Source organism: Oncorhynchus clarkii, chromosome 18, assembly GCF_045791955.1.
Source record: "Oncorhynchus clarkii lewisi isolate Uvic-CL-2024 chromosome 18, UVic_Ocla_1.0, whole genome shotgun sequence".
Classification (NCBI taxonomy): domain Eukaryota; kingdom Metazoa; phylum Chordata; class Actinopteri; order Salmoniformes; family Salmonidae; genus Oncorhynchus; species Oncorhynchus clarkii.
In genome coordinates, this window is record NC_092164.1 from 18,437,494 (window position 1) to 18,448,761 (window position 11,268).

Genomic DNA, 11,268 nt, shown 5'->3' on the forward strand with positions numbered 1-11,268 from the left:
GTGCACCCAGGGGAGATGCAGAAGGTCTTATACCTTTTAAAGGGTTAATACATGATGTTATGATAAACTGTAAGGTCTCCTCTTCAGGAGGTGTGTGTGTGTGTGTGTGTGTGTGTGTGTGTGTGTGTGTGTGTGTGTGTGTGTGTGTGTGTGTGTGAGAACCTGTTTTTGAGTGTTGTGACCTTCAGACACTATCAGAAGGCGTCTAAATTCAGATTCCTCCTGTCTGGATCCCACTGTGGTTATCTGGTTTTCTGAGAACACAAGCTGCCATAGACCTGATGAAACCAGCCACCTGTCAGAAGATGCTTACACTCGTTCACATTGTTATGACTCTATACTTGTGATGAAAGGTCAGGTTTCAGTCAAACCCACTTCTGAGTTTTTCTTTGCTAATAAGATGATAGCTGCTGTCAGGGGGAGGTCAGATTTATTAAAATGTTGTTGCTAGGGAAAGTTACGTAAGGGGGATTGGGGAGGCTATATGAGTTACAGGATGTCTTAGACATTTTGCAGAACTTGGGGAGAGCTACCATATACTGTTGTACTGTACTCTGTATCAACGTCTGCATACAATAGTATTACTAAAATTAGTATTTTAATAGTTAACAAGTCTGTGTTTCCTTTCCATACTAATGTATGTTTGATAATTATATAGACCTGATCATTTGTTGAAGAAATTGACCAACAGAGGCCCTCGGTCGGAGTTAGGGAAACCCTGGGCTAGAGTGCATATGCCAATACCAGAGTGTGGCAAAACCACTAGTAGAGTTGAAAATGCGATGGACACCCATTTAACTTGTATTTTCTATTTGGTACATGGCAATTTAACTGCAAAGGTATTTTATGTGCACTATATCATCACGCAGAACCTTTAATCAGCAACAAGTCAATTTGATGGAAACACATCTCCGGTGGGAAAATGCGCATATTGTTTTTATGCGGATTTTAGAATATTCACATGAAAGTCTGTCCCTAATTGGATGGAAATCTATTTTATGAGGTTTTGATCTTTTTATTTCCCCACATCCTGTCCAAGTAATCCTAAAGTATCTCAGAATTGATTGTGTAACTCAAAGAAGTTATTTATAGATGATTTAGAAATGATTTAGTAAATGCTGGGTACCACTGACTTGCATCGATTGCCTTGGGGGCATTTTGCCCCAAACATACCTCATAATCGTTTTGTTGGAGTGACTTAGAAAGTTGAGATGAGACAGATGGCATTTTTTTGTTGAGAAAGACTAGTGGCATCCAGGGAAAATGTTGAACACTTTTGGGAGACAAAGTGGTTTGTGTGAGAATTACAGAAGCGGGGCGTTTAACCCTAAACCACCCTAATACAGGAAGGCACCAGTTATAGTCCAACATTTACAAGTGTTTTGGGGAAGGTGGGCTTGGGGTGCAAGTGTTTAAATTGAACAGTATTTAGCAATCATAATAAAAGTATGATATTGATACAGTGTTTACCGGTTAATCTATAATCTACAACTTTCTCTTAATTACAAGTACCCCACAAAACAACTGACCAGTCAAGACTAAACCACCAGGTGGCAGGCTACTCCCACTCAACAATGACTCCTGTCCTGTCCCACACATCAGTGTCAACGTTGACTCCTGTCCCGCTCGTCAAAGCGCTTTTAAAGGACATTTGTTTTGTGTTCTCTATCATTTTTGAGAGTTTATAACGTTGTTTATTATATATAATGGCGATTAATCCTACAAGAGCCCGGATAGCTCAGTCGGTAGAGCATCAGACTTTTAATCTGAGGGTCCAGGGTTCAAGTCCCTGTTCGGGCGATAGTTTTCTCTCCAGGGGTGCTAGAATCTTGTGACTCCTCATGATGGGTTGTTCAATTACGCAAATCACATGTGGTACAATTTTCAAAAGTACCTGTTTGGGCGACACCATTTTCTTTCCAGGGTGTTAGAATCGTATAACCACTCATACATAATATGTGGTTCAGTTACGCAAATCACGTGCGTACAATTTTCAGAGAACCTCTGTTGAACATGTAAACTTGCAAAAGAGTGGACAAAACAAAATATAATTCGTCCTCGGCATTTGTTGTTACATATTTTTGCATACTTTAAATTTGAAGTGCATCCAGTCTATGGATTTGAGTCGGCTATGCTCGGCTAAGCTGTTATTAAGCGATCTGCTATTAATAAGCGGATACATCACTAATAATATAGTAGCCAATAATTTTTTTATGTACAATAAATGTATTAATTAACAAAGTTGCAGGCCAGGACTAGGACTCAGTCTTGAATGCAGAGGAAAAACAGCACAGCTGGCTTGTGCATGCATGTTTGACTATTTATATTTAGGCTCACAGTCAGTTTTTTTCAGGAGTTTTCGGTTTTACTAGAGACCTTGAACGCTGACCAGACCGGACACGTCGTGTGCGCGAGCGTCGCAAAATAAATTTAGAAATCCATGTTATTCAATTATTGCTCGAGCCAACAAGCGTCTGCAACGCCACAGGCTAAAATATAACTATTTCTGATGCCTGAAAGACGAACTGTTTTGCCGGTAGTCTGGTAATACAATGAAAGTTTAGATGCGATCACCATATAAATTAAACTATGAAAAAGCCTGGAAGGAGGAGAGATGACTATAAACGATTTGGTTTGCAGTTTATGTGTGGATTAATTGTTGGAGTAGAGGACCTTGTGCATTTCAGGTAAAATAACAACGCAATGTTTATATCCCAGGACAAATGAACTAGCAAAATCGGACAAATTAACGTTAGCTAGCAAGTGCAAGCTAACTAGCCATACATGTTTAATGATTTTCGACCTGTCCCCAAATTACTGTCATTGGTTCAGAGTTTGTTTTGATATTTTAACCTACGTGTCTTGATCCCGTTTGGTGTAGTGGGGAGGGGCAAAATAAATGTATGCACGAAAGCGCAAGAGCGCAGCCGGTTTGGGTTCGGTGTTATTCTAATATTGACAGATTGGCCTTGGCTGGCCAGAGAAGGCGAGCATTGGCTGGTTTTGTAGCCTACGGCATTAGCAACTCCCGCTGAATTCGGTAATGCTAAGCCATGCGGTTTTCATGTTTTATGGCCCACGACTTCACGGTTGAAATGTGCATTGCATTGACCATCCATTTTGTCCTTTCTTAATGTGCGCCCTCTGTTGCCACTGGGTTTCAAATTTTACTTGAATGGGAGTGGAACGTCTATTTTACGTCATGGCTAGAAGGGTTCTAGCTTTTGTCAAATTAACTTCAGACTTCACTTTTTGTAGCAGGTTATGATAATGTACTCCGCCGGTTATGATAATTAGGTTAGGGTTAGCTAAAATACAAAACTCAACTATTTATGTTAATTTGACAAAATATGTCTAGCCATGACCGTTTTGAGGACTATAGCAAGTGGTTCTCCACCTGGTCCTGGGAACCCAAAGGGGTGTACATATTTGTTTGCCCTAGCACTACACACCTGATTCAAATCATCAACTCTGCAATTTGATGATTTGAATCAAGTGTGTAGTGCTAGAGCAAAACAAAAATGTACACCCCTTTTTGGTACCCTGGACCAGGATTGAGAACCAATGGGCTATATTGTTCTGTTTATGGTGTTGCAACAATCTTCAAGTCAACGTTTATTGGTTCATACACAGATTTGCAGATGTTATTCCAGGTGCAGTGAAATGCTTGTTTCTAGCTCCAACAGTGCAGCTATACTTAGTAAAAAAACAATACACATGTAGTTCATAAAAAAATAAGAACGAGCAATGTCAGAGACCGGAATATAAATATACACAGTGCATTAAAGACACCTTCCTAGTATTATGTTGCAACTGGGTTGAGGTCGGGTAGGAGCAGTCAATTCCAGTGTTTGGGTTGGTTACAATCTCTGACAAATACAGGTCATCATTTCTAACATTGGTCATTTGTAATGGCAGTTCCCCTTGCGTAAAACAGAGCCCGGATAGCTCAGTCGGTAGAGCATCAGACTTTTAATCTGAGGGTCCAGGGTTCAAGTCCCTGTTCGGGCGATAACGTTTTCTCTCCAGGGGTCTCAATCTTGTGTCTTCTCATGATGGGTAGTTCAATTACGCAAATCACGTGCCGTATAATTTTCAGAGAAGTGACTTCGGTTGAACAGGTAAGCTTGCGAAAGAGATTTGTGGACAGACAAAAATAAGATCTAATTCTTCCGCGGCTCTAAAGTGTACGCACGCATTTGTTGCATACTTTAAATTTGAAATGCATGCCGTACTTTACCAAAAAAATGTAAGGGGTTGGTTGTCAGATTTGCAAGTAGGCCAATGGCTAACCTTGTGTTGGGCCTATGGATCGGAGCCTATGCTCAGCTACAAGCTGTTATTAAGCTATCTGGTATCACACACAGAATATAAACTGATACATCACTAATAATATAGTAGGCAAGTATTTTATTTATGTCCAAGAAAAAAAAATGCCAATCTGCACTAATTCGTTTCAGGGGTCTCTTAGCTGCAGCTGCCGCCCTGTGCAACTGGGTACTGGACTTCCTGACGGGCCGCCCCCAGGTGGTGAGGGTAGGCAACAACATCTCCTCCCCGCTGATCCTCAACACTGGGGCCCCACAAGGTTGCGTTCTGAGCCCTCTCCTGTACTCCCTGTTCACCCACGACTGCGTGGCCACGCACGCCTCCAACTCAATCATCAAGTTTGCGGACGACACAACAGTGGTAGGCTTGATTACCAACAACGATGAGACGGCCTACAGGGAGGAGGTGAGGGCCCTCGGAGTGTGGTGTCAGGAAAACAACCTCACACTCAACGTCAACAAAACTAAGGAGATGATTGTGGACTTCAGGAAACAGCAGAGGGAACACCCCCCTATCCACATCGATGGAACAGTAGTGGAGAGGGTAGCAAGTTTTAAGTTCCTCGGCATACACATCACAGACAAACTGAATTGGTCCACTCACACAGACAGCATCGTGAAGAAGGCGCAGCAGCGCCTCTTCAACCTCAGGAGGCTGAAGAAATTCGGCTTGTCACCAAAAGCACTCACAAACTTCTACAGATGCACAATCGAGAGCATCCTGGCGGGCTGTATCACCGCCTGGTATGGCAACTGCACCGCCCTCAACCGTAAGGCTCTCCAGAGGGTAGTGAGGTCTGCACAACGCATCACCGGGGGCAAACTACCTGCCCTCCAGGACACCTACACCACCCGATGTCACAGGAAGGCCATAAAGATCATCAAGGACATCAACCACCCGAGCCACTGCCTGTTCACCCCGCTATCATCCAGAAGGCGAGGTCAGTACAGGTGCATCAAAGCTGGGACCGAGAGACTGAAAAACAGCTTCTATCTCAAGGCCATCAGACTGTTAAACAGCCACCACTAACACTGAGTGGCTGCTGCCAACACACTGACACTGACTCAACTCCAGCCACTTTAATAATGGGAATTGATGGGAAATGATGTAAATATATCACTAGCCACTTTAAACAATGCTACCTTATATAAATGTTACTTACCCTACATTATTCATCTCATACGCATACGTATATACTGTACTCTATATCATCGACGGTATCCTTATGTAATACATGTATCACTAGCCACTTTATACTATACTATGCCACTTTGTTTACATACTCATCTCATTTGTACATACTGTACCCGATACCATCTACTGTATCTTGCCTATGCTGCTCTGTACCATCACTCATTCATATATCCTTATGTACATATTCTTTATCCCCTTACACTGTGTACAAGACAGTAGTTTTGGAATTGTTAGTTAGATTACTTGTTATTACTGCATTGTCGGAACTAGAAGCACAAGCATTTCGCTACACTCGCATTAACATCTGCTAACCATGTGTATGTGACAAATAAAATTTGATTTGATTTGATTTTAAAAAAAGCATGCATGGGCCAACTGTTGCTCGTTATGAGTCTCATGAAAATAGACATTGATTGTATGTAAAACATGTAGGCATATATTTATTTAGGCTTACAATCTTGTATTTTCAGAGATGTTTTTGGTTTATTACAGACTGTATTCTAATGTCTCTTTTTCTGCTCATATTGACAGATTGGCCTTGGCAAGATAAAGCGAGGCTATACTCTGTTCATATTGACAGATTGGCCTTGGCGAGATAAAGCGAGGCTATGCTCTGTTCATATTGACAGATTGGCCTTGGCGAGATAAAGCGAGGCTATGCTCTGTTCATATTGACAGATTGGCCTTGGCGAGATAAAGCGAGGCTATGCTCTGTTCATATTGACAGATTGGCCTTGGCGAGATAAAGCGAGGCTATGCTCTGTTCATATTGACAGATTGGCCTTGGCGAGATAAAGCGAGGCTATGCTCTGTTCATATTGACAGATTGGCCTTGGCGAGATAAAGCGAGGCTATGCTCTGTTCATATTGACAGATTGGCCTTGGCGAGATAAAGCGAGGCTATGCTCTGTTCGGGATTAGCGACTCTCACTCAAGGCAGTATAAATGGTACCATGCGGTTTATATGTTTTGTGGCCCACCACTGCACCATTTATTTTCATTGCATTGACCCTCCTTTGTCTATCCCATAGAGAATTATAGAGGACTCTAGTGCCCAAAAGCCAGTTTTAGCATGGCTGGTTCCATTGAGACTTTCACCTTTTTGAAGTAGTCAACTGGGTGGTACTTCCTATGGGTTAAGGAAGGATCACATAATTCCATTTGAGTCATTTGGAGCCTATCCAATGAATTATACTCACGAGCGAACATTCCATAACTGCAGGTGGCAGTAATTTGCCAACCTCGACTTTATACCCATTCAAATGGCACACTCCAGGTGGCAGTATGCACCCTTTTAGTTTGTTTACCAACTCATAGAAGTAGTAGAAGATAATGGACTACTTCAAAATGGAGCTGCCCAAGGGGCCAGGGTTCCAGTCTAGAAGCATGGTTTCCATTGCTCCTATAGTTTTGCATCAGTACTGCAGTTTAAGTGACGTCCGGCCCAGAAAGACTAATTCCATAGAAGGCCACATAGAGAAGTCAGATTTGAAAATTCAGAATAATGGATGGACACTTTAGTTATCACCTTTGTACACAAACCATCCATTGAATTATTAAAATAATTGTCCCATCACCCGCAGCCGAACATTTAAACTTTTTTTTATATTCATCCAGTGCGATGTTGGTCAGTATAAACTGGATGCAACCCAGATATAAACGGCACTGCCCTGTATTGTGCACACTTGCTGTGCTTCTCTGCTGCCATTGGGGGCCACCGCAAGTTTTACTTGAATTTGAATGGAACATCTGTTTTAGAAGGGCTGTACAGTGTTATGTTTATGGTGTTGCAACATCCTTGTTAGCTTATTAAAATGTATCATTCAAACAGATGTCTTTGTCTTTAAAAATCATGTTATTTACATGTGGTCTTCAGGCCTCGTTGGCGCAGTAGGCAGCGCGTCAGTCTCATAATCTGAAGGTCGTGAGTTCGAGCCTCACACGGGGCAGACATCTTTTCTTGTAATTTTACAGTTGAGATATGTTTTTATACATTTGACAATATATATATATTTTAATAATGTTTATGCAGAATCATCATTTTGTGTATGCCTCTGTGTTTGACAGTGGTAGCAGTTGAAACTGGGATCCAGTAGAGGCTACTCATAATAATGGTTGGAACAGGACAATAGGATGGCATCAAACACTTGGAAATCATGTGTTTGGTGTATTTGATACCATTCCACCTATTCTGCTCCAGCCATTACCACGAGCCCGTCCTCCCCAATTAAGGTGCTGGGATCCCGTGTGGCGATTGCTATTTATGTTGTCCTGTCTTTTTTCCGAACTAGTTCGCTCGTCTTTCTGACCAGGCTCCACCCATACTCTTAATTTATTATTGAAGTAGGAGTTGCTGATGTGGGAAATCGTTTTAGACTCTGAGGAATGCAGTGGTCTTCAGTGCCCGGCTAGCTCAGTCGGTAGAGCATGAGACTCTTAATCTCAGGGTCGTGGGTTCGAGCCCCACGTTGGGCGCAAGTCTTTTTGTAAGGACAGCAGCAGAGAGGATAGTGAACTTGGAATTTGTGTATTTTACTAAAATGAAAGTATGATTGAGAGTACTTTTCACAGTAGTTATGGCAGATGTTAGTCTCCTGGCATTCTGTTCTGGGTGCTGAGGTTATGATATAGGCAACAGCACTAATTCTGTCATGGCAGTAAAGTACTGGTATATGTGTTTATGGAAAGAGGTTTGCAAAAGCATTGATGAATCTCCAGCATGTCACTGCTTTTTTCATAATATTTGAGGAACCAGAGGTTCAAGGAGAAAATTAAAATGTATCGTCCCTGGGTGGGCTCGAACCACCAACCTTTAGATTAACAGTCTAACGCGCTAGCCGATTGCGCCACAGAGACGGTGAAACCACCTAGAATAAAACGTCCTACAAATCTGCATGACTGAAGTTGGGTGTCTGTCGGATCTTTTTTAGAGTTTAGAGAGCAACGGTAAGGGGTGATTTGTATTTCAGGTAGTCTCAGGATGTTGACACTAATCACTCATTAGCTCAGCCTACTGTGGGTGCTGCCGTGCTGGAGCAAGGCACTGAAAAGGGAAAAGCAGAGGCTCTGAAAAGATTGTTACTGGTGCAGGTCTTCTCAGAGCAGTGCATGTGTAACAAAGGAAGCCACTTAGCATTGAAAAGCACCCCGAGTCTGACAGAATACACAGATGAATTGGTCTGACACGGAGATTGTGACATTCTTAATAATGGTCACATAAACATGGTGGAACTGTCTCTGTGGCGCAATCGGCTAGCGCGTTAGACTGTTAATCTAAAGGTTGGTGGTTCGAGCCCACCCAGGGACGAAGCAACTTTTTGCCCCCTAATAAATATGTCCTTGCAATCCAGAAGCCTTGGCACATCCCTACCACATTTTAAATGGTTAAGGTTAGGTAAGGGTTTAGGGTATGGACGTCCCAAGGATCCCGAATAGCACTAACCCATAGGGTAGACCAGTGGTTCTCAAGTAGATCAGTGGATAGGTCAAGTACCTTCTGGATATAAGAACATAGATTACTCACCTCGACCTGGACGAAGATTTTTTCTTTAATGAGCCTGACGCGAAGGATATGCTGCTTTGTAAAGACTAGGCCCAAACCCCCGTCATCAGCGTGAAGAAAAGATGGAGAAAAGGGGGGAGGAGGGCGGCGTGCCTTGTAAGAATTCGCTGACGAGTCGGTAAACCACCACTACCCTCCGTATTATTGGCCAACGTGCAATCATTGGAAAACAAACTGGACGATATACGATTAAGACTATCCTACCAACTTGACATTAAAAACTGTAATATCTTATGTTTCACCTAGACGTGGCAGAACGACGACATGGATAATATAGAGCTGGCTGGCTTCACCGTGCACTGTGGCAGGACAGAGCAGCTACGTCTTGTAAGACGAGGGGCGGGGGTGTGTGTCTATTTGTTAATAACCGCTGGTATATTAAAGAAGTCTCGAAGAAGTCTCGAAGTATTGGTCGCCTGCGGTAGAATACCTCATGATAAGCTGTAGGCCACACTATCTACTATCTATATTATTCTTAGCTGTCTATTTACCACCACAAACCTATGCTGGCACTAAGACTGCACTCAACGAGCTATATAAGGCCATAAGTGGCGCTACTAGTGGCCGGGGACTCTAATGCAGGCAAATTTAAATCTGTTTTACCTAATTTCTACCAGTATGTCATGTGCAACCAAAGGGGGAAAAACTCTAGAACACATTTACTCCACACACAGAGACTCAAACAAAACTTGATTTGGCAAATCTGACCATAAATCTATTCTCCTGATTCCTGCTTATAAGCAAAAACTAAAGCAGGAAGTACCCGTGACTCGTGCAATACCGAAGTGGTCAGATGATGCGGATGCTAAGCTACAGGACTGTTTTGCTAGCACAGACTGAAATATGTTCAGGGATTCAAGTTAAATAAAGGTCAAATAAATTTAAAGAATTGGCATTGAGGAGTAAACTATCTCAGTCACCGGCTTCATCAATAAGTGCATCAACAACCTCGTCCCCACAGTGACCGTATGTACATTTCCCAACCAGAAGCCATGGATTACAGGCAACATCCGCACCGAGCTAAAGGCTAGAGCTGACGCTTTCAAGGAGCGGGACCCTAATCCGGCCGCTTATAACAAATCCCGTTATGCCCTCAGACGAACCATCAAACAGGCAAAGCGTCAATACAGAACTAAGATTGAATCCTACTATACCGGCTCTGATGCTCGTCGGATGTGGCAGGGCTTGACAAATATTACGGACTACAAAGGGAAACCCAGCCGCGAGCTTCCCAGTGACGTGAGCCTACCAGATGATCTAAATGCCTTTTATGCTTGCTTCGAGGCAAGCAACACTGAAGCATGCATGAGAGCACCACCTGTTCCCGGACGACTGTGTGATCACGCTCTCCATAGCCGATGTGAGCAAGACCTTTAAACAGGTCAACATTCACAAAGCTGCGGGGCCAGACGAATTACTAAGAAGTGTACTCAAAGCATGCGCTGACCAACTGGCAGGTGTCTTCGCTGACATTTTCAACATGTCCCTGACCGAGTCTGTAATACCTACATGTTTCAAGCAGACCACCATAGTCCCTGTGCTCAAGAAAGCGAAGGTTAACTGCCTCAATGATTACTGCCCCGTAGCACTCACGTCGGTTAGCCATGAAGTGCTTTGAAAGGCTGGTCAAGGTTCACATAATCACCATCATGCCGGAAACCCTAGACCCACTCCAATTCGCATACCGCCCCAACAGATCCACAGATGATGCAATCTCAATCACATTCCACACTGCCCTTTCCCACCTGGACAAAAGGAACACCTACGTATGTGAGAATGCTGTACATTATGCTAAAGCTCAGCTCAGCCCTCAAAGCTCATCACTAAGCTAAGGACACTGGGACTTAACACCTCCCTCTGCAACTGGATCCTGGACTTCCTGACTGGCGGCCCCCAGATGGTAAGGGTAGGCAACAAAACATCTGCCACCTTGATCCTCAACACTGGGGCCCCTCAGGGGTGCATGCATGGAATCATGTAGTAACCAAAAAAGTGTTAAACAAATCAAAATATATTTTATTTTTGAGATTCTGGGAACTCCTTCAATGCTGTTGGGAAAGCATTCCTCATGAAGCTAGTTGAGAGAATGCCAAGAGTGTGCAAAGCTGTCATCAAGGCAAAGGGTGACTACTTTGAAGAATCTCAAATATAAAATATATTTTGATTTGTTTAACACTTTTTTT

General features: G+C 43.0%; 6 non-coding genes across 6 annotated transcripts; 5 read left to right on the plus strand and 1 right to left on the minus strand.

Moving 5' to 3' along the window:
- The first annotated feature begins 1,727 nt into the window (after positions 1 to 1,727).
- Positions 1,728 to 1,800, plus strand: trnak-uuu (transfer RNA lysine (anticodon UUU)). Its single transcript has one exon. It is a non-coding gene; the product is annotated as a tRNA-Lys (tRNA).
- Positions 1,801 to 3,938: 2,138 nt separating this feature from the next.
- Positions 3,939 to 4,011, plus strand: trnak-uuu (transfer RNA lysine (anticodon UUU)). The gene has a single exon. It is a non-coding gene; the product is annotated as a tRNA-Lys (tRNA).
- Positions 4,012 to 7,399: 3,388 nt separating this feature from the next.
- On the plus strand, positions 7,400 to 7,472 carry trnam-cau (transfer RNA methionine (anticodon CAU)). The gene has a single exon. It is a non-coding gene; the product is annotated as a tRNA-Met (tRNA).
- Positions 7,473 to 7,925: 453 nt separating this feature from the next.
- Positions 7,926 to 7,998, plus strand: trnak-cuu (transfer RNA lysine (anticodon CUU)). The gene has a single exon. It is a non-coding gene; the product is annotated as a tRNA-Lys (tRNA).
- A 307-nt stretch (positions 7,999 to 8,305) lies between these two features.
- On the minus strand, positions 8,306 to 8,379 carry trnan-guu (transfer RNA asparagine (anticodon GUU)). Its single transcript has one exon. It is a non-coding gene; the product is annotated as a tRNA-Asn (tRNA).
- Positions 8,380 to 8,756: 377 nt separating this feature from the next.
- Positions 8,757 to 8,830, plus strand: trnan-guu (transfer RNA asparagine (anticodon GUU)). The gene has a single exon. It is a non-coding gene; the product is annotated as a tRNA-Asn (tRNA).
- The last annotated feature ends 2,438 nt before the right edge of the window (positions 8,831 to 11,268 follow it).